Below are 20,848 nucleotides of genomic sequence, written 5' to 3'. Positions count from 1 at the left end.
GCTTCATCTTAGATACTTATTTTTTGTTTATGCTCTCTGATGACAACATTTTCTCCTTTTTCAGATATAAGCTGTCTCATTTCTTTGGGATTTCACATTGTCCTCCTCCACAAGTGTTACCTAACTTGAAGCCTTATTGCAAGAAGTGATAAACTATATCCAAAGCACTTGTCCCAGTGACTTGAACCTTCCTAAACTTGTCATTATAGAAAGGTGCTCTGCTTCTCTGCAACTGCTCGGCAATGTCTAACTCATTAATGTTTTTCCTGTCCTCTGCCTTGCTGAGCACCCTCTCAAGTTAGGGTCCCCTGCAGTCTTAACAAGCCCTCTCATTTTCTGTCATCAGTGGGTAAATATAGCCTATGAACTCACATATCAAGGTTAGATATAAAGCCTTGTCAACACGGAGACAAATTGTCTTCATTTAGTCCTAATTTCTCAGCCGCATATTCTGACTTTGAAGGAAATCTATCTCCACTGGGACTCCATCTCTGTGCAATCATGCTGGTACTGACTTTATTTTCTTGAATGACTGTGAATTTACTTTTCTTTGTTTTATTTGCTCCAACATTTGTTTAAAACTGGCTTTGAGACTAGCTTTACAGGGGAAAAAGAATTATTGCTATTTTTAGTTTTTCTTTGTATCTACTTTGTTCAACTGCTTCCAAATCAGCTGTTAAATAGTGGAGTACATGAGAGAATGTGGCTCCATTACAGGCACCATAAAATACAGTTCCCTCAATTTAGATAGTCAGCCCTAATCCAGTTTGTGCAGTGATAGTCATTATTGCAATGTTTGAGCCAGAGGCTTGTGCAGACATAATGAAGAGGAGTTAGAAGATGGGACTAAATCTAGTGTCTTTAATTTCCCTGAACTTGTGTGAGCTCCAAACTGTTTGGTGATAGTTATGAAACTCCCTTTATACTTAGCACACAGCAAGCCATGCCAGAGTAAAAGCGTGTTGGAACTCAAAAGGTACTTCTTGATATAGATAATAAATACAGAAAAACTGACACAAGCAAATTTTAATTTTTCAAAATGCATAAAATGTGAAAGAAATCTCACATAATAGTCGCCGTGTTGTAACTATTGTAGAAAACCACAGCCTTGTCTATTATCTATTTATGTGCTGTGTGTTTAGTTTTATAGCATCAGTACCATATGATTTATGAAATGACATCAAATGAAACTAGCTCAAAATTGTAAAAGCTGTAAGTAAGTTTTCCTTTCCAACTTATTCGGGTGACCAGCTCACACATTTCATGACTCAAGACGCACCATTGCCAGTCAGATTTCTTTTTAAAAACATGATTGCATCTCTCTGTGCAGCAGCAGCACCAGATGGGATTAGGAAATTTAGTCAGTCTGATTTATTGTAGCTTATCTTCCACACACTACAAATGCCAGAGATGAGAGTCCTACATTCCTGACATTTGCCAAGGTGTAAAAACCATGTAATATGGGAGCCCCTGAACCTCCATGAGCGCATCAGGCTGGGAATCTGGAAATAGGTGACTGCGAGAACAGGTGTGATGATTCTCACCAACGAGATCTCAGCTGCCCAGTCTTAATAGCCAGTTTTGCCTAAAGAATATGGCTTGTTTGAAATGCCTGCCTTTCAGACGCTCCCAACTAAATCTCCCACAGTTATATCTCCTGATACAACAAATGCAGTAGTTGCACGTTGTGCTAAATAATTATATCAGGTTGGACCTGCAAGGAATCACCTAATCTAACCTGCTCTATTCAGTCAGTTCTTTCCTGAAACTACTCAACGGAATGAAAATAGGTTTCCTGTATAGTACGATAGTAAAATGTTTCTATTGTGAAATATACCATTCTAATAAGTGTTTATAAAAGTATGTGCATACTTCAAGAAAAATTATAAAATAATGTTTGTTGTCACATCACTGAGACTAAAAAATGGAATACTGCTTGTATGTCAGGTACCCTCTGTGATCCCCCTCTCCCATCATGTGTCACTATCTCTCCCTCAAAATACCTATCATTCCAAGTCACAATTCCTTTAAATGCATCTCTAAGCAATATATGGTTTTATGTTGACCTTTTGTGAACTCTAAGTAAATGAAATCATATGGTCTATTTTCCTTTGACTTTACTTCAATGTAATATTTTGAAGCTCTGTATTGATTGTTGATGTTTTCCCCAATCTCCCTTTACCCCACTCTCACCCCCATCCTTATTCCTGTCTTTTAGGATAAACTGAGCTTTCAAACTTACTTTTCTCATCATCCATTTCTCCTCTAATTTGGGGAATTTATATAGTCTATGACTATTTTCCTAGTGGTTACCTTAGCACATATAACATGCATGCTTTACTTGAGGCCTCTAAATTATTATGCCATGTCTTTTCTCTGCAAAAATCAAATACCTTAGAATTCCTTTTCTTGACCACTCTTATAACAACTTATGTATTATTATGGTTCAGTATTTTAATTCTAGCCTATTTATCCTTCATCCCACACAAACATATAATCAGTGATTTTATTGCTAAAATAAATAAATAAATAAAAATAAAGATAATGAAATTTAAAATACTGGAAATAGAATTGTGTTAGCCATTACTTGCTTTCAGTAAAGCAAATGGTCCATTCTTTTCTGACTTCTATTTTTATTAAAAAACCAGCTATTATTTTAATAATCATTCTTTTGAAAATTGTGTTTTTCTCTTTCACTGATATTAAGATCCATTCATTTTGGTAATTTTTTTTAACTGTATTGCATTTTAATTTTCTTCTTGGGATTCATTGAGCTTCTTAGATCTGAGGATTGAATCTTTAACCATTGTCTTGGAAACGTCTTCGTTGTTATCTTTTTGAATAGTATTTGCTCCCCTTTCTTTTTATTGGTTATTTTTCTGACCTACAATTATACATACATTAGACTTTCTTCCACTACTTCCATGTCTCACATTCTCTTTTTCATATTTTTCTTCTCATTGGCCCTCTGTATTATGTGCTGGGTAATATCTCAGGTGTTTCTTGCAGTTCGCTAACTTTCTTTTAAACTAATGGATTTAGTTGATCTATCCAGTAAGTTTTAAATTTCATTATTATATTTTCCATTTCTGTAAATTCTATTTGTATCTTTTTTTCAAATCTGCTTCATTCTTGGTTGTATTATCAAACATTTCTTATTTAGGAACTTAAATTTCCTTAAATGTGTTAAATAGGAATATGATAATTCCAGAATCTGTTGTCTATTTTAATTTTCATATGATTTGTTTATCTGTATAGCTATCTATCTAATCTATTTTCTTTTTCTCTCCCTTCCTTCTTCCTTCCCTCATCTGTCTATCTGTTTTTTACATTCTGCTGGTCTTGTTTTGGCATAGATTGTGAGTTTGTTCTATGAGTTAATCATTTCTCTTGGAATTTTTACTTATGGGGATTCTTTGAGGTCTGGTTTGAGGTTGAGCTCTTCCAGAAAGGGTTTATATTTGTTTCTGACAGTTATATGGCAGTGCACTGACACAGGCCATCTTGACATTCTCCTCGTCATGATCTTCAATTTCAGCAGATGGTGTGAATTCCAACTGCATACCTGGGTGAAAGCTAGTGTGTGGCTAGAGTTTCTCAGGGGAAATTTTAATTTTTCTCTTCAGCCACATCCAGGGTTGAGACAGTCATGTTTCTTTGATGTATCTTTCCTAAAGGAAGGGTTTATTTCTCCTGTGCTTAATCTTCTATGCAAGGTTTTCTTATTTGCTTCCCTGCATTGTGAGAACCTCAGGCTTTACTAGTCTTGGCCTTTTGTTCAGTATCATAATGGAAGTGTAAAGTCTTTTGGCTTAAGGTAAGAACTGTCGAAAAAAATCAAAAATCAAATCAAAAATCAAATACCAAAGATAAAAAAAAATCATCTTTGGTATTTGCTCTCCCCAGAGAGCTCTTGCTTCCTCTTTTGTATTTTTCTCATGAACTCAGTGATGTGTTCAAAATAATATGTGTAACACACACTCACACTTATATATAATTTTAATTCCTTAGTAAGGGGCATCATGCAAGGCATATAATCCACTGCACTAATGGAACTAAATATTGTGAGTGTTAATTTGAGAATTGCAAATGCATAGAAAATCAGTTGTACCCCTAATTTTACTGTAGGATTTTAAAGGTTATGTTTTACATAATTGAGTTTTATTCTAATGTACATTTTATTATTGTAACCATATAAAGACAAATTTAGTGAATGAAGCATCACTGATATTCAGAAGGGCATAATTTATTAAAAGTTAATGTAAAAAGGATTGAATGTTTATATTAAACACAACTATAGAATAATTTGGTCTTTATTAGAATAATGTGGTCATGTAATATTTTATTAGAATAATGTGGTCATGTAATATTTTCTTTCTGAAGGTGGCATTTTATATTTATATGAAAAGATATGCTTGGTCTGTAAGCCTTTTCAGAATTTTTAAAACTTCTGTTAAAAATTTAAAAATTGTGGAGTTCCCGTAGTGGCACAATGGAAACAAATCTGACTAGGAACCATGAGGTTGTAGGTACAATCCCTGGCCTCACTCATGGGTTAAGGATTGGGTGTTGCCGTAAGCTGTGATGTAGTTGCAGTCATGGCTTGGATCCTGCATTGCTGTGGCTGTGAGGTAGGCCAGCAGCTGTAGCTCCAACTGGACCCCTAGCCTGGGAACCTTCATATGCCGTGGGTGTGGCATTAAAAAGAAAAAAAAATCAAAAAATTGTGAGAATCATGTAGTTTCATTTATTTTTTTTATGAATGGTATGTTTATGGCGCCCATAAAAAGGCATTATTTTTGTGCTTAGATTCAGTAATAAAAATAGCTATCTTTTGTTGAGCACTTCTGTGTGCTAGGGGCTATTCTAAGTTTTTTTTTTAAGTGATTTTTATTTTTTCCATTATAGTTGGATTACAGTGTTCTATCAATTTTCTACTGTACAGCAAGTTATACATACATGTGTACATTCTTTTTTCTCACATTATCATGCTCCATCATAAGTGACTACACATAGTTCCCAGTGCTACACAACAGGATCTCATTGCCAATCCATTCCAAAGCAGTAGTTTGCATCTATTAACCCCAAATTCCCAATCCATCCCACTCCCTCCCCCTTCCCCTTGGCAACCACGTGTCTGTTCAACATGTCCATGATTTTCTTTTCTGTGGAAAGGTTCATTTGTGCCATATATTAGATTCCAGATATAAGTGGTATTTGTCTTTCTCTTTCTGACTTATTTCAGTTAGTATGAAAGTCTCTAGATCCATCCATATTGCTGCAAATGGCATTATTTTGTTCTTTTTTATGGCTAAGTAGTATTCCATTGTGTATATAATATATGCCTCATCTTCTTAATCCAATCATCTCTTCTAAGTTTTTAAAATTCATGTATTCAGTCCCTAATATGACCCTTTGAAGAAGGTACTTTTTTTTTTTTTTTTTTTTTTTTTTTTTTTTTTTTTTTTTTAGGGCCTCATCCATGGCATATAGAAGTTCCCAGGCTAGAGGTCAAATTAGAGCTGCAGCTACTGGCCTAAACCACAGCCACAAGCAATGCCAGATCCAAATTGCATCTGCAACCTACACCACAGCTCACAGCAATACCAGATCTTTAACCCACTGACCGAGGCCAGGGATTGAACCCTCATCCTCATGGGTACTATCAGGCTTGTTATCACTGAGCCATGATGAGAACTCCTAAAGAAGATACTTTTTAATATCCATATTATACATGAGAAAACAAGTCAGAGAATGTAAGTAACTCATCCCTTACACAATTAGCTGTAGTTAAGTCAGATTTAGCACACAGAGAGTATGGCTTCACAATCCAATTTTCTAAATGTATCATTATACTAATTCTCTAAGTGACTTGGAATATTGAGGATATTATTTATGTAACAATTTATTCCTTCTTTTGAAAATTATTTATTGAATGCTTACTATGTCCTAACAGTTACTCAAAGCACTTGGGATATTCTCGCTTTGATGAAACTCACAATTTAGTAAATGGATAGTCATGCAATCAAACAACTACACCCTTAAAAGGTATGTCATGGTGCTTAGGGGAAGGATCAACTCAGTCTGCCTATAAGAATCAAGGAACTTTTAAGAATGGTCTTGATAATTAATAGGCATCTACCAAGCGAATAAACTGGAGCTGGTGGTGATGATCATTTATTCAGGCATAGCATTATATGTAGAGTAGTATAATACAGAATTTTAAGCTCACTATTACTAGAGAGTATACAGTGTGTTAGTGTGGATAATCAGAATATAGTAAAAAAAGGTGTAAACTGTTAAGCAGAGGTCATTGAAATTATTTTATTTCTCTGAATCCTCTGAATAATTGAGACAATTATTTTCTGATTTTTTAAAGTAATATAGGTGATAGCATAAAGCCTTATACAGAAATATATATTTAGAAAAGTGAGCTCTAATAAACTCTGGATGGAGGTGCAGTAAGTCAATTCACATTTGAGGTTGTTGTAGTCAAGTACCTTCAGGAGTCATGCAGGTAACAGGGACTGGCTTAGAGTAAGATACCAGGGAAAGTTGGGCGCTGTGGCCAATTAAAAAGTCCATGCCCAACCTTAAGATATTCAGATTTAGTGTTTCAATAGCACTGTATCTGCTTGTTGAATAAAACAGGAATCCTTACTGAATTTGTCTCAGTAACCCTCAGTTGCGCCTCTTGGTTAAAATGCCCAAGATTTGAGTAAGAAGGTTTTAATTCTTTTTTGTCCAAATTTAATAAACATATGTATGTGTTTTGATTTATTATACTTTTAAAATATTATTAGGTAATTTCATTAGACTTTCTCTTTCTTAGCAGATAATTAAAATTCCTTCCAGGAGTTTCCGTTGTGGCTCAGCAGGTTAAGAACCTGACATACTGTCTTTGAGGATGCCAGTGCAATCCCTGGCCTCACTAAGTGTGTTAAGGATACGGTGTTGTGCAAGCCGTGGTGTAGGTTGCAGATGCAGCTCAGATCTGGTGTTGCTGTGGCATAGGCCGGCAGTCGCAGCTCCAATTTGACCCCTAGCCCAGGAACTTTCATATGGCCACATATGGTGTGGCCATAAAAAGAAAGGAAAAAAGAAAAAAAAAGGCCTTCCAATGAATACTTTACATTCTGAGACAGTTCAAAACACACATGAAAACAAATGTTGGCTGTTTAATTCCTAAATGTGGAACACTAATGAAGATTAAAGATGACCAATACAACATTTGAGCTAGAATACCTGGGGATAGACATGCCACAACTGCTTTTTTCATTTGTGTTTGTATGACTTAGTAGGCTATAAAGAAACTTCCACAGATATAAGTTCTATTCACACTTTAACCATATTACAGAATAATTTTTGGAGGAGAGGCAAATATGAGAAACAGACAATGTATAGTCTTGATCTGTGGATGGAAATATGTAGACGTAGAATTTGCTTATTTTTACACATTAATATTACTAATACAAGGAGTAGAGTAAGTGGGAAAACCATGAAATAAAATGCATACTTCACACACACACAAATACACACGCACACAAAAACAGTTCCTCTAACTTTTATACACCATTACCTTTTTTAATGACTGGATAAAGGTTTCCTTGAATTGCATCCTTGATACCTTGAGTTACTGGGAATTGGTCATTCTCACTTGCACTTCACATTTTAATATTTTGGTAGATGGTAATAAGATGATAACAGTTTTCAGTTTCCACCAAGATTTTGTTTTTGTTGTTGTTTTTTAGTAAATCGGTTATCAAAAAGATTCATTGACATCATTCATTGACATTCATTGACATCATTAAATGCCATGAGACATAGAAGTGCAACACTCTTTTAAAAAAGTTTGCATTGGCATATGGGAAATCCTCAAACTATTGAGTTGAAATTGAGGCAAAAAACTGAATTGGAAATGCTGATCCATTCTTTCTTCCCTAGATAGATATCAAGGGGAATTAAGCCAGCAAAAGGTTTCACTGTTCTTTGAAGAATTAGGCCAAAGTTTGGAGAAAACTATAAAACTACAGCAATGTTTGCCAAAAGGACAAAACACTTGCTCTGTATTATCCATACAGCTAAGGCCAGACAGGCCTCCTGACCTAAACATTAACAGTTTAAAAGCAAGTTAGCACAGTAGTTCCCATCATGGATCAACGGAAACAAATCTGACCCTGCTCAGTGGGTTAAAGGTCCAGCGTTGCCATGAACTGTGATGTAGGTCTCAGATGCAGCTTGGATAAATAAATAAATAAATAAATAAATAAGTGCTAGTTAGCACAGAGAACTCTACCCAATATTTTTTGATAATCTATGTGAGAAAAAAATCTGAAAGAGAATGGATGTGTGTATATGTATAACTGAATCACTTCGTTGTACAGCTGAGATTATCATGATGTTGAAGTCAACTATACATCAATAAAACTCTTAAAAAATGAGAAAAACACAAAAAATAAAATAAAGAATAAAAATTAAAAAATAAAGATGTAAATATGAAAAAAACAAGCAAATCAAGAGGAAAACTATCTCCTGAGAACTCACTTTAAATGAATAATTGGTACAGATTGGATGTCAGCCATGGAAGAGCTAAAGTTTTCTTGTTTGGAGAGATGTTATTTACTTTTTTACTAGCCATGCAAAGGATTGAATTAGGGGATTGTTAAATTTACATGAGACAATGAGTCACAGATTTTTCTTTTGAAGGATATTGTACTATTTTTCATTTAAGTTAGGATGCTATATATTCTTTTTTTTTTTTTTTTCCTGGAGACCAGGGGTCCAAAGTTTATTGTTTCCAGTTCTGGAGAACTAGTGTCAGCAAAGTTGGTTTCTTTTTTTTATTTCCCCAATACAAATTTTTTTTCTACTGTACAGCATAGTGACCCAGTTACACATACATGTATGCATTCTTTTTTCTCAACGTTATCATTCTCCATCATAAGTGGCTAGACATAGTTCCCAGTGCTACCCAGCAGGATCCCATTGCTAATCCATTCCAAAGGCAATAGTCTACATCTATTAACCCCAAGCTCCCAGTCCATCACACTGCTTCCCCCTTCCCCTTGGCAACCACAAGTCTATTCTCCAAGTCTATGATTTTCTTTTCTGTGGAAACGTTCATTGGTGCCTTATATTAGTTTCCAAATATAAGTGATATCATATGGTATTTTTTCTTTTTCTTTCTGACTTACTTCACTCAGTATGAGAGTCTCTAGTTCTATCCACGTTGCTGCAAATGGCATTATGTCATTCTTTTTTATGGCTGAGTAGTATTCCATGTGTATATGCAGCACATCTTCTTAATCCATTCATCTATCAATGGATATTTGGATTGTTTCCATGTCTTGGCTACTGTGAAGAGTGCTACAATAAACATGCAGGTCCTTGAGTCTTTTTCAAGGAAAGTTTTGTCTGGATATATGCCCAAGAGTGGGAATGCTGGGCCATATGGTAGTTCTATGTATAGTTTTCTAAGGTACCTCCATACTGTTCTCCATAGTGGTTGTACCAGCTTACATTCCCACCAACAGTGCAGGAGGGTTCCCTTTTCTTCACACCCTCTCCAGCATTTGTTATTTGTGGACTTCTTAATGATGGCCATTCTGACTGGTGTGAGGTGGTCTCTCATAGTAGTTTTGATTTGCATTTCTCTAATAATCAGGGATGTTGAGCATTTTTCATGTGCTTGTTGACCATCTATAAATTTTCTTTGGAGAAGTGTCTCTTCAGGTCTTTTGCCCATTTTTCCATTGGGTTGTTGGCTTTTTTGCTATTGAGTTGTATAAGTTGCTTGAATATTTTAGAGATTAAGTCTTTGTCAGTTGCATCATTTGAAACTATTTCCTAAGTTGTCTTTTTGGTTTCTTTTTGGTTTCCTTTGCTATTCAAAAGCTTATCAGTTTGATTAGGTCTCATTGGTTTATGTTTGCTTTTATTTCTGTTGCTTTGGGAGACTGACCTCAGAGCACATTTGTAAGGTTGATGTCAGAAAATGTTTTGCCTGTATTCTCTTCTAGGAGTTTGATGGTGTCTTGTCTTATGTTTAAGTCTTTCAGCCATTTTGAGTTTATTTTCATGCATGGTGCGAAGGTGTGTTCTAGTTTCATTGATTTGCATGCGGCTGTCCAGGTTTCCCAGCAATGCTTGCTGAAAAGACTGTCTTTTTCCCATTTTATGTTCTTGCCTCCTTTGTCAAAGATTAATTGACCGTAAGTGTCTGGGTTTATTTCTGGGTTCTCTATTTTGTTCCATTGGTCTGTCTGTCTGTTTTGGTACCAGAATCGCACTGTCTGGATGACTGTGGCTTTGTAATATTGCCAGAAGTCTGGGAGAGTTATGCCTCCTGCTTGGGTTTTGTTCCTGAAGATTGCTTTGGCAATTCTGAGTCTTTTTTGGTACCATATAAATTTCGGATTGTTTGTTCTAGCTCTGTGGAAAATTCATGGGTAATTTGATAGGGATTGCATTGAATCTATAGATTGCTTTGGGTAGTATGGCCATTTTTACTGTATTAATTTTTAAAATTAATATTGCTATATATTCTTAATCAGTACTATATGTTCTTTACTAAGTTTTTTTGTAGTAGATAAAATGTTGCTGATTTTTCACTTGAAGTCCTAACTTAAGTCTGATTTTTAAGGGCCTCTCTAGTTCAGATGAATTTTTTTTTCATATATGCTTTCTATCTTTCAAACCCAGACCTTTAGATGTTTGCTTCAGAAATATGGCTCATACTGCAGATCAGTGCATCTTGTTTTTCTGAAGTCTAGCTTACTCTGGTCTTTTCAGAGATGGAGCTTGGAAACTGGAATGTGTAAATGTGATGAAACAAGCCAAGGTCTCTGTCTCTGCCTTTCCCCTTAAATACCAGGTTTGTGGTCTTGGTCAAGACACATATTATGGTTGTTCTGTGTTTAGACCTCTTCACCTTTCAGGAATGACTGGTTTTCTTTCCCCATTTATTCAAATGTTATCCAAAATTCCAGGCTCATCTTTTATTTGCATAAACACCTTTTTTAACCACCTTATATGCAAGTTATTCCTTGAATGGCTATAACTTTCATATTTTGTACTATCCAATCACTTCTTGAATTGTTTTAATTTTATTCTCGTGTGCCATGGATTTTAAATCAATTAGAAGCAAAAGTTGATGTAGTGTTGAGCCTTAATCTTCTATTCGAATCTGATGGCAAGACAGTAAAATGCTATGAAAATCCTCTTTGGATAGTGATCAGAGAAGCATTAAAATTAAAAGAGAGGAGGAGTTCCCGTCGTGGCGCAGTGGTTAACGAATCCGACTAGAAACCATGAGGTTGAGGGTTCCGTCCCTGCCCTTGCTCAGTGGGTTAACAATCTGGTGTTGCCCTGAGCTGTGGTGTAGGTTGCAGATGCGGCTTGGATCCCACGTTGCTGTGGCTCTGGCATAGGCCGGTGGCTACAGCTCCGATTGGACCCCTAGCCTGGGAACCTCCATATGCCGCGGGAGCGGCCCAACAAATAGCAAAAAAGACAAAAAAAATAAATAAATAAAAGAGAGGAAAAAAACATGAAAAAGATTATCTTCCCATTTGTAGGTCTTTTTTAATAACTTTATACAAGTTTTATATTTCTCTCCATAAATATATTGAACATATCTTATTTATCCCTAGGTGTCCTATAGTTTTGGTTCCTACTGTCAATAAAATTAAAATATTTATTTCAAAATATTTAAAGTTAAAATATTTAATTTTTTGGAGATGCTAAGAATTGTTGTATATTGGTCAAGTTAGCAAACTTGCCATTGGATCTAAAATTGTGTAAATTCTCTTCAATTCTGTAAATGTAGTTTTATAACTGCAAATAATATTTTTATTTACAATTCTTTGTACCTATTGTTTTGTTTATATTTATTTTTTCGTTTCTGTTACTAAGACTTTAATGCTAAATAGATTCAGTGAAATATGTTTCTGAGGGAAGTGGAAATTAAACCAAGGAGTAGATATATTGTATATTCATGAAAAATGATTAATATATTTAAGACACTGATAGTTGGCAAGATGTGAGGATATGGAAACTTAAACACTGATGATGGAAGTTCAATTTGTTAAATAGAACTGCTTGCCCATGCCTAAGCAGTTCTATTTCTAAATATTTATCCTGGAGAAAATCACACACCTGAGTGGATGTGGTGACTGTTGCACCATTTTTAATAGTGAAAATGTGAAACATTTATTTTGCTAGTGGATTAGATAAATAAACTGTGGTTTATCCATATAATGGATTATTACATAGCAGTTAGAGTTAAAAAATAAGATCTATCTTTAATAGCATGTATAAATCTCAAAAATAAAACATTGCATAAAATGAATGATTCAAATATATGTAAATTCTTAAAATCCCTCAAAACCATAGTATATGGTGTATTTCTTTTTTCTGTGGGTATGTCTATATCTTAAAATTTCCTGCATAGGAATGAAATACGTCAACTACAGAGAAGTGCTCATTTCCGGTGAGGAAGGAAAAAAGAATGGTTGTAGGACTTTAGCTGTAGCTATAATATTTTATTTCTTAAATAAAATAAGCATCAACAACAAAAGACCTAAAACAAATGTGACATGAGATTAATATACAGTAATTCTGGGTGAGCACACAAGTGTTCATTATACTATATTCAGTATTTTTCTACATTTTTGAAATATTTTACAATTACCAAAAAAAAAAAAAACTTCCATTTTAGAATACATATATTGCACTATTTATCAGGATATATGGCAAGCAGGACCTTGGAAATTGTCTTTTCTACCATCCTTGACACTGAGTAAATCCTTAAAATCATAACATTCAGTTTTATTCTTACATTTCACCATAAAAGAGAGATGATCATCAAGGAGGTACCAAAGCTGTGCATTAATTCGGTCATATGAAGTAGGATTAATGATTTGGAAAAGACTTAGGAGGTGGTCATTATCTTATACAACTTGTAGGATGATACTGTCATTTTGTTTTTCTACAAGATAAAGGGAAATAAGATATAAACTTAATGAAACTGGCTTAGGCCCACTACATAAATAAGCAGTAGCCAACATAAAACTTATAGAACCTATGCATAGCATGTTAGAAATCAATGGCCTGGGCATTTCACACTGGGAACTGTGGCTATCCTAAGGAGAACACGCAGCTCCTGAAGTTTCATCTGTAAATGATTTTAGGTACATTTTTCTGTGGAGCGAGCCCAGAGTTATCCTACTAAGTTAACACATAGACCAACTTTTGCAACTTGGGAATTTATTGTTTACAGTTAGGCTTTCAATTCAGAATTGTTTCCAGGAAAAGCACCACAGAAGTTCTTAAGAGATCTACAGACTCTTCAATGTGAGAATCATGATGCTGACTACTACAAATAACATACTTTCCCTTGACTTATAGTATAAGTTTAATGGGATTTAGAGTGGGTGGGGATTTGGGTTAGAGAGATTCTCAGTTTCTTGTGTGCTGGTAATGCAGTGGCTCTGTCCAGAGAAAGAGACAATTCACCAGAGATGAGTCACAGTTTGAATGGCAACTAGAATTTTCAGGGCCCAATGAGGTCTATAATGTAGTTACAAGGTTATATATACTATAAACAAGGAGAGATTAAAACAGTAAGGATATTCTGGTATATATTCTCAGTGTGTTGTACAAGCATATTTTGCAGCTCTAGTAGCCCTGACTTAGTACAGTAGCTAATTGTTTAATAAATTAATAAATAAACCCCTAAAATACTGGTGGAAAAACACTTTACCAATTCACCAATTATATCTGCTCTATCACAAATGAATGCATGATAAGCCTATCATAGTTGCATTTTAAGGACATTTAGGGATAACAGCCATGCCCTTCGGTAACTTATATTCCAAGATGTTTAGTGCCCTGTGGATACTTTGACATGGTAATTTTAAAAAGATGATAATTTAAAAAGTAAATAGTGGTTATACTCATCAGATAATAGTTTTGATGAATCTATATTTATACAGTAAAAGCTAGTATTCTTTTTTTTTGTTTCAGTGACAAGTAAGACTATTATAATCACTAATAAATGTCATACATATAAAAATGGGTATTCACCATGAATTGCAATTTTTTAGGCAGTTGTTACTCCCACACAATAATACCTTCTGTGTCATTTTTATTATCAAATGAAAATATGTCTCCATGCATATTAGAAAAAAATTGCTGACACTTAAATTAGCTTTATATGTCTAATTAAATTTCCCATCAAAACATATCATGTATAAAACTCCTATTATAAGAAGTTTTCAAGCTGCCTTGTAGAAAATTTGGTGGAAGTCTTTGCTACTATTTTTGTAAAAAGAAGAAAAAACTCACAGTGAAAAATACAAGAACTTACTGGATACTTTTGTTAAAGGTAGTGATGGAAAGAGAAAGGCATATAAAATAACATGAGAACCCAGGATCAGATGACATTGGGGAATACTTAAGTCAGAAAATCAGGGATTTCCAGTAGAATCTTCTTGGGCGTTGTTCAGGTCAAGGAGAGCAGGGGATCAAGGAGCAGTCTGCTATTCTGGGGAAAAGTGTGCCGGCCTGAGTTTGAAGATAGGTCTCTGACAAGTCATTCTTCTTAAGGATCAGGTTGCCAGGACCTCATCCAGATTGGTTACCAAACCTAGCCTCTGCCTTCCTAGCTGGATGGGACAACTGAGTGAGTCACATGTGATAGAAATCCTGGAAGGCAGGTTGTCCTGTGAGAGAGTTGCAGGAGCAGGTACGAGGTGTCTAGTCACAGAGGTAGATTTTCTGTATGGGGATGGGCTCTAGAATATACGATCGGGGATGTAAGAATAAAAGAATAGCTTGATAAAGAGTTACTTTCATCATAAATCTCAGAGGTTTTGGAGGTCACCTCGATCAACCACCATTTTATAGGTGAGAGAACTGAGGCTTTAGTCACATAACAAGTTAGTGGAACCATGTGGAATTAGGTTTTGGATCTCCCAACTTTCAAGATGTGTGTCCTTTGAACAACACTGCTATTCCTATAGGCCTGCAGGTCTGACTCATCACAAACATGCTGAGTTGTTTCTGCAGGGCTTTGTACCTCCTCTTTGCTAGAGACTGTGATTTGAGAATTGAGAGTGACTGAAGTTACTAATTAGGGTTAAATGACTGTAACTTTCAAAGTAAAATGAGTGCAAGAGTGTAATTACTTTATCGATTTGACACTCCTACCATCAAGAGGTGGGTGACCATGCTCCCATCCTTTGAATATGAGCAGGCTGACTGGTGACCACAGTTATGTGTCACCACATGACTTCCCAGGCTCACTCATAAAAGATAATACTGATTCTCTATACTTCCATGGGGTTGCTCACTTTTGGAATCCAACTACCATGCACTGAGAGAGCCCAAGCAGTCCTGGCTGGGATCCCAGCTGACAGTCTGCACCCATCTTCAGTTGATAGAACCGTCTTGAAAGTAGACTGTCTAGTCCCTGTTCAACCCCCAACAGCTGATGCCACGTGGAGCCAAAGTGGCCTGTTCATCTCAAAACTGCAGATCCATGAGCAAAATAAAGACTGTTTTAAGTCACTAAATTTTGGGGTGGTTTGTCACTCTGGATACCGTGTTCTTGCTTACTTGAGTGAGAGTTATCAGTGAGACCTTATATTCAAGAGACCTTTAAAAAATTGTTTAATGCATAGGCTTCAGTGTCTTTTTTCATTTTCTTTTCAAATTTAAATTTGGGCTTGTGAATGATAAATCTATCTAGATAGTGTAATAAGAAATTTACATTTGCTGATTTGTGCTTTTTTGGGACCATGGTTGTTTTACTATTTTGTGTGGCTCTTTTACCCTGAAGCCAGATTGCCCTGGGTTCAAAACTGACATTTAGGTAGGATTTTGAACAAGTTATTTAATTTTTCCCTGACTCAATTTACTCATTTACAAAATAGAGCCAATAACTAACTCTCTTACAAGACTTTTTTTTTTGTGGCAGTTGTAAAGAAGTTTAAGGATTAGATGCTCAGCTTCTGTCTGACCTGGATTTAGCTCAGACGTTGGCACTTAAAAGGTGTGCAGCATTAGGTAAGTCAACCTATCTAAAACTGAATTTCCTCTTTGGTAATGTGAGAATCGTATAAGTACCAACTGCGGCATTTGTAATTTTGTGAGAGTAAAATAAATAATTCATGAAAATTGCACAGTATGGTACATAGTTAACACTGAAAACAATGTTAGCTGTTTTTATTATTATTGGAATTAAATCAGATAATCCTTCAAAGCGTACAACTATTTTCTCCTCAGATACATAGAAATACCTGCTAAAGAGTATTGTCCTTTTCCCAACTCCTTCTCAGGACCTCATAGCTCACTCAATGCACAGTAAGTAATTTATCTTAGTTAACACCTTACTCAAACATGGAAAAATTGCTTTAAAAGTGAGAAGATAGATTCAAATTCTGAATGACTTTGATAATTGAATAATTTTTTTAAAAAATGGAATGTTCAAATAAAAGTAAAAATGAACCAGTGGCTAAGAAGCTACATATAGTCAATAATATGGTACACACTATTAGTAGAAATGCTGGTACATGAGAATGTTTAAAATAAATGTGCCAGACAACTACTATTTATGCTACTTTAACTACTACTTGCTAACCATATTTTATACTAGCTACTATTTAAGCTCATCCAAAGAAAATTTATCAATTTATTGCATCCTCAAGACAGTCTATTGTTGAAGGGTTTAACTGCATTATAATTGTCTCTGTTTAATCCCAACCTAAGATGAAGAAGCCTCACTCTCTTGAGATGGGTTGAAATTTTTGAGAGGATTTAGAAGAGTGCAGTGCAAGTGATTCAAGAGTTTGAAAATAAAACATTTTGAGGAACGACTTAGAAAACTGAATTTAGTCCACAGAAGGGGAAAAAAAAGATGTCATAAGAACAGCCCTCAGGTATATGGAAGTTTCTGTAGTTCTGTGAAGGAAGTAACCATTTTTCATACAGATTGCCCAAAGATAGGATCAGACTCGCAACCTCATGGATACTAGTTGGGTTCATTACTGCTGAGTCAACAATGGGAATTCCTATTTAGAAATTTTTTAAAAAATTTTAAGGGAAATATAAATACATCTCCAAAGTAAAAATTATTTTATTTTATATATGAAAACATAGTTTTAAATTATTTCTGTTAAGACATCTCTTCACCACCAGAACATACACTTAAAGAAAAAGAAAAAAGCCTGAGTGAGAGAGTAAGGGTAGTATTTATGGATGTGGAATAGCAGTTAGAGTTGAACTAAATTTACACAAATATTCTTGTTCACATAAGAAAATTTCACCCTCAATCGTGATCTCTTTTTGAGAGAATTTTGTGTTCTTCCAGGCTGCCAAATTATATTTCACTTGCTGCTGTTTTTAAAGCAGAGCATTGCTTACAATTTTATCAGCTTATTTCTAACCACAATTCACAGCTTCCTTTGAGGAAGAGGTGAAATTTTGGTTCATGTTTTATTCTTTTTCATTTTCTTTTCAAGGCATGGCCTTATTATTATATCTGGGCCAACTTGGATGCTTGAAGCAACTGATTTTTTTGTGCAGCAGAAGGAAGTGAAATGAATTGGTTATTTTAACTCTAAAGAGAGCAAAGGCAGTCAGGCTGATCTTAAAGATGTAGATAATAAATAATGTGATTTATTAGGTCCCTGGAGTCTCTGGGGTGTCATGTAGGAATGCCTTCATTGTTTTGGCTATTTCTCAGGTGGGGAGCACTGGCAGGAATCTCCTTGAACTTTTTTCTAAATGAAATCCAATTTTTTTAAAAAGTGAAACATTTTTGACAACCTCCTCTGCTTTTAATCCCTCTTTCTGATTTATTGTTCAAAAAAGCAATGGGAATGTGTCTTGTTTTTAACTTTAGGGTGCATAAGAATCACCTGGAAGGTCTGTTAAAACTTAGACTCTTGCTTTACTGAACATCTTCTTTTTTATTTTTATTATTTTATTATTTGTTAATAGTTATTTCCCCAATACATTTTTTTTTCTACTGTACAGTATGGTGACCCAGTTACACATACATGTACACATTCTATTTCTGCACATTATCATGCTCCATCATAAGTGACTAGACATAGTTCCCAGTGCTACACAGCAGGATCTCATTGCTAATCCATTCCAAAGGCAATAGTTTGTATCTATTAACCCCAAGCTCCCCAACCACCCCACTCCCTCCCCCTCCCCCTTGGCAACCACAAGCCTATTCTCCAAGTCCATGATTTTCTTTTCCATGGAAAGTTCATTGTTGCCTTATATTAGATTCCAGATATAAGAGATATCATATGGCATTTGTCTTTCTGACTTACTTCACTCAGTATGAGAGTCTCTAGTTCCATCCACATTGCTGCAGATGGCATCATTTTGTTCTTTTTGATGGCCGAGAAGTATTGCACTGCGTATACATACCACAACTTCCTTTTTTTTTATTACTCAAATGAATTTATCACATCTGTAGTTGTATAATGCTCATAACAATCTGATTTCACAGAATTTTCATCCCACAGTCCAAGCACATCCCCCCACCCCCCAAACTGTCTCCTCTGGAGACCATAAGTTTTTCAATGTCTATGAGTCAGCATCTATTCTGCAAAGAAGTGCCGTCTGTCCTTTTTTCAGATTGCACATGTCAGTGAAAGCATTTGATGTTGGTGTCTCATTGTATGGCTGACTTCACTTAGCATGATAGTTTCTAGGTCCATCCATGTTGCTAAAAATGCTGGTATTTCGTTCTTTTTGATGGCTGAGTAATATTCCATTGTGTATATGTACCACATCTTCTTGATCCACTCCTCTGTCGATGGACATTTAGGTTGTTTCCATGTCTTGGCTATTGTAAATAGTGCTGCAGTGAACATTGGAGTACATGTGTCTTTGCGAGTCGTGGTTTTGTCTGGATAGATGCCCAGGAGTGGGATTGCTGGATCAAATCATGCCACAACTTCCTAATCCAACTGTCTGTCAATGAACATTTGGGTTGTTTCCATGTCTTGGCTATTGTGAGTAGAGCTGCAATGAACATGTGAGTGCATGTGTCTCTTTTAAGGAAAGTTTTGTCTGGATATATGCCCAAGAGTGGAACATCTTCTGACTCAGTGGATTTTCTAGGGTGTTCATGAACTTGTTTTTGTTTCATTTTGTTTTTAAAAAAGGACCCAGGTGATTCTGAAACAGTTGGCCTAAACCACAGTTTCATCAACTAGATACCATTATATTGTTATTATGTTCTTCCAGTTGGTATTGGTAAGTCACACATATGTATAATAAAACTGTTTTAAGACCTATGATAAAGAGAGTGAGAATGTTAAGTGGTAGAGGATTTTTTTGTTTGTTTGGTTTTTGGTTTTTGTTTTTGTTTTTGTTTTTGTTTTTGTTTTGTAGTGAATACAAGGCTAGACAGTGAGGAGTTCCCGTCGTGGCGCAGTGGTTAACGAATCCGACTAGGAACCATGAGGTTGCAGGTTCGGTCCCTGCCCTTGCTCAGTGGGTTAACGATCCGGCGTTGCCATGAGCTGTGGTGTAGGTTGCAGACGCGGCTCGGATCCTGCGTTGCTGTGGCTCTGGCGTAGGCCAGTGGCTACAGCTCCGATTCAACCCCTAGCCTGGGAACCTCCATATGCCGCGGGAGCGGCCCAAGAAATAGCAAAAAGACAAAAAAAAAAAAAAACAAGGCTAGACAGTGGATTTTTTTCCCCTTGGCAAAGACAAAATGCAGCAGCAAAGAAGTCAGGTAGTATTCATATGCTCTCATGTTAAGAAATGCTCCAGATCTGCAGTCCTCCTCAGATAAGCATTGCTTTTAAAAATGGAATTAGCGGGATTCTGTTTATGTCCACATCAGTGAGTTTGTCCACGTGAGGACAGAGTGTGTGACTGCTGATTAATGACAACCCATTCTAAGTAGCCACTGCATCTCCGTAGTAGGTTTTCAGTAATGCTCATAATCATGATGAATTAGATTTTCCTCTGGTGTTTTCATTTTGGTAGCTGTTAAAATAAATGTGAACTGCTAATAGGCATACTTCCATGTATCAAAGTTAAATTAGAGGTACTGGTACTCTATTCCTTCCCAGGCTGAAGAAGTGAGACTATTTGATGATGATAAATATTTTCTAACGGAAACATAAACTGAGGAAGGGAATTTAGGTTGCCTTTATGTCTTATTTACATGCTTTTTAAAAAAAATCATATTGACTGTAAAGCTTTCTTCATTCAGAAATAAGATTGATCTGTGTTGGAATGTTTCAGCATGAAAATATATGTAAAAACAGTGCATTGGGACAAAATGTTAATGATAATCCTATTTTTAATGGATGTGATTATGTCATCATTTCTTTTATCCATTTTTTTTCCGAAATATGATTAGTTCAATTTTTTTTTCCTTGGTCTGATGAAGAATTTAGTTTTGGCAGATAAATTTTTAAAAAGTGTATGTGTAGACTCTTGCAACTGTACATGGGATCCTGGGACTTTGAGGAAAAACCAGGAATGCAGATGCAGTTGTAACATCTTTAATATAGAGGTAGTAGATAAAACCAGTAGGTTATATGATTTTCCAGGAGGTGCATGCAGAATGGGAAAAGATCCTTGGGTAATTAGGATTTATAAGACAAAAAAGGGAAAAAGCCTACTGCTAGAGACTTTAAAGGCATGGTCAGCGAGATAGGAAAGATCTAGGTGAGACAGTATTCTGAGGGCAAAAGGGGAAAGAAAAACCCTAAAAGAGTCCATTAGATGTAACAATTAGATGATCACTGGCGACCTTGGCAAAGTCCTTTTTGGAAGGAACTGTAGTGAGTTGAAGGAAAAA

At 35.6% G+C, this 20,848-nt stretch overlaps 1 protein-coding gene across 34 annotated transcripts in view; it reads left to right on the top strand.

The window, feature by feature from the left end:
* Positions 1 to 20,848, top strand: part of KCNC2 (potassium voltage-gated channel subfamily C member 2) — a 199,755-nt gene that overhangs the window by 58,589 nt on the left and 120,318 nt on the right. For 9 of the 34 annotated variants that reach the window (XR_014845408.1, XR_014845406.1, XR_014845407.1 and 6 more), the window contains exons 3-4: positions 15,980 to 16,068; positions 16,288 to 16,365. The exons of the other annotated variants lie outside the window; for them this stretch is intronic. The gene's annotated coding sequence lies outside the window, so the exon portion shown is untranslated. The remainder of the gene's footprint in view (positions 1 to 15,979; positions 16,069 to 16,287; positions 16,366 to 20,848) is intronic. 34 annotated transcript variants of the gene reach the window in all.

This window comes from Sus scrofa, chromosome 5 (genome assembly GCF_054392235.1).
Source record: "Sus scrofa isolate SSC_HxYL_T2T_F1_AM1 chromosome 5, Sscrofa_HxYL_maternal_Yorkshire_Landrace_v2.0, whole genome shotgun sequence".
Classification (NCBI taxonomy): domain Eukaryota; kingdom Metazoa; phylum Chordata; class Mammalia; order Artiodactyla; family Suidae; genus Sus; species Sus scrofa.
Note: the sequence above shows the minus strand (reverse complement) of the source record. Positions and strands in the feature narration are given on the sequence as shown.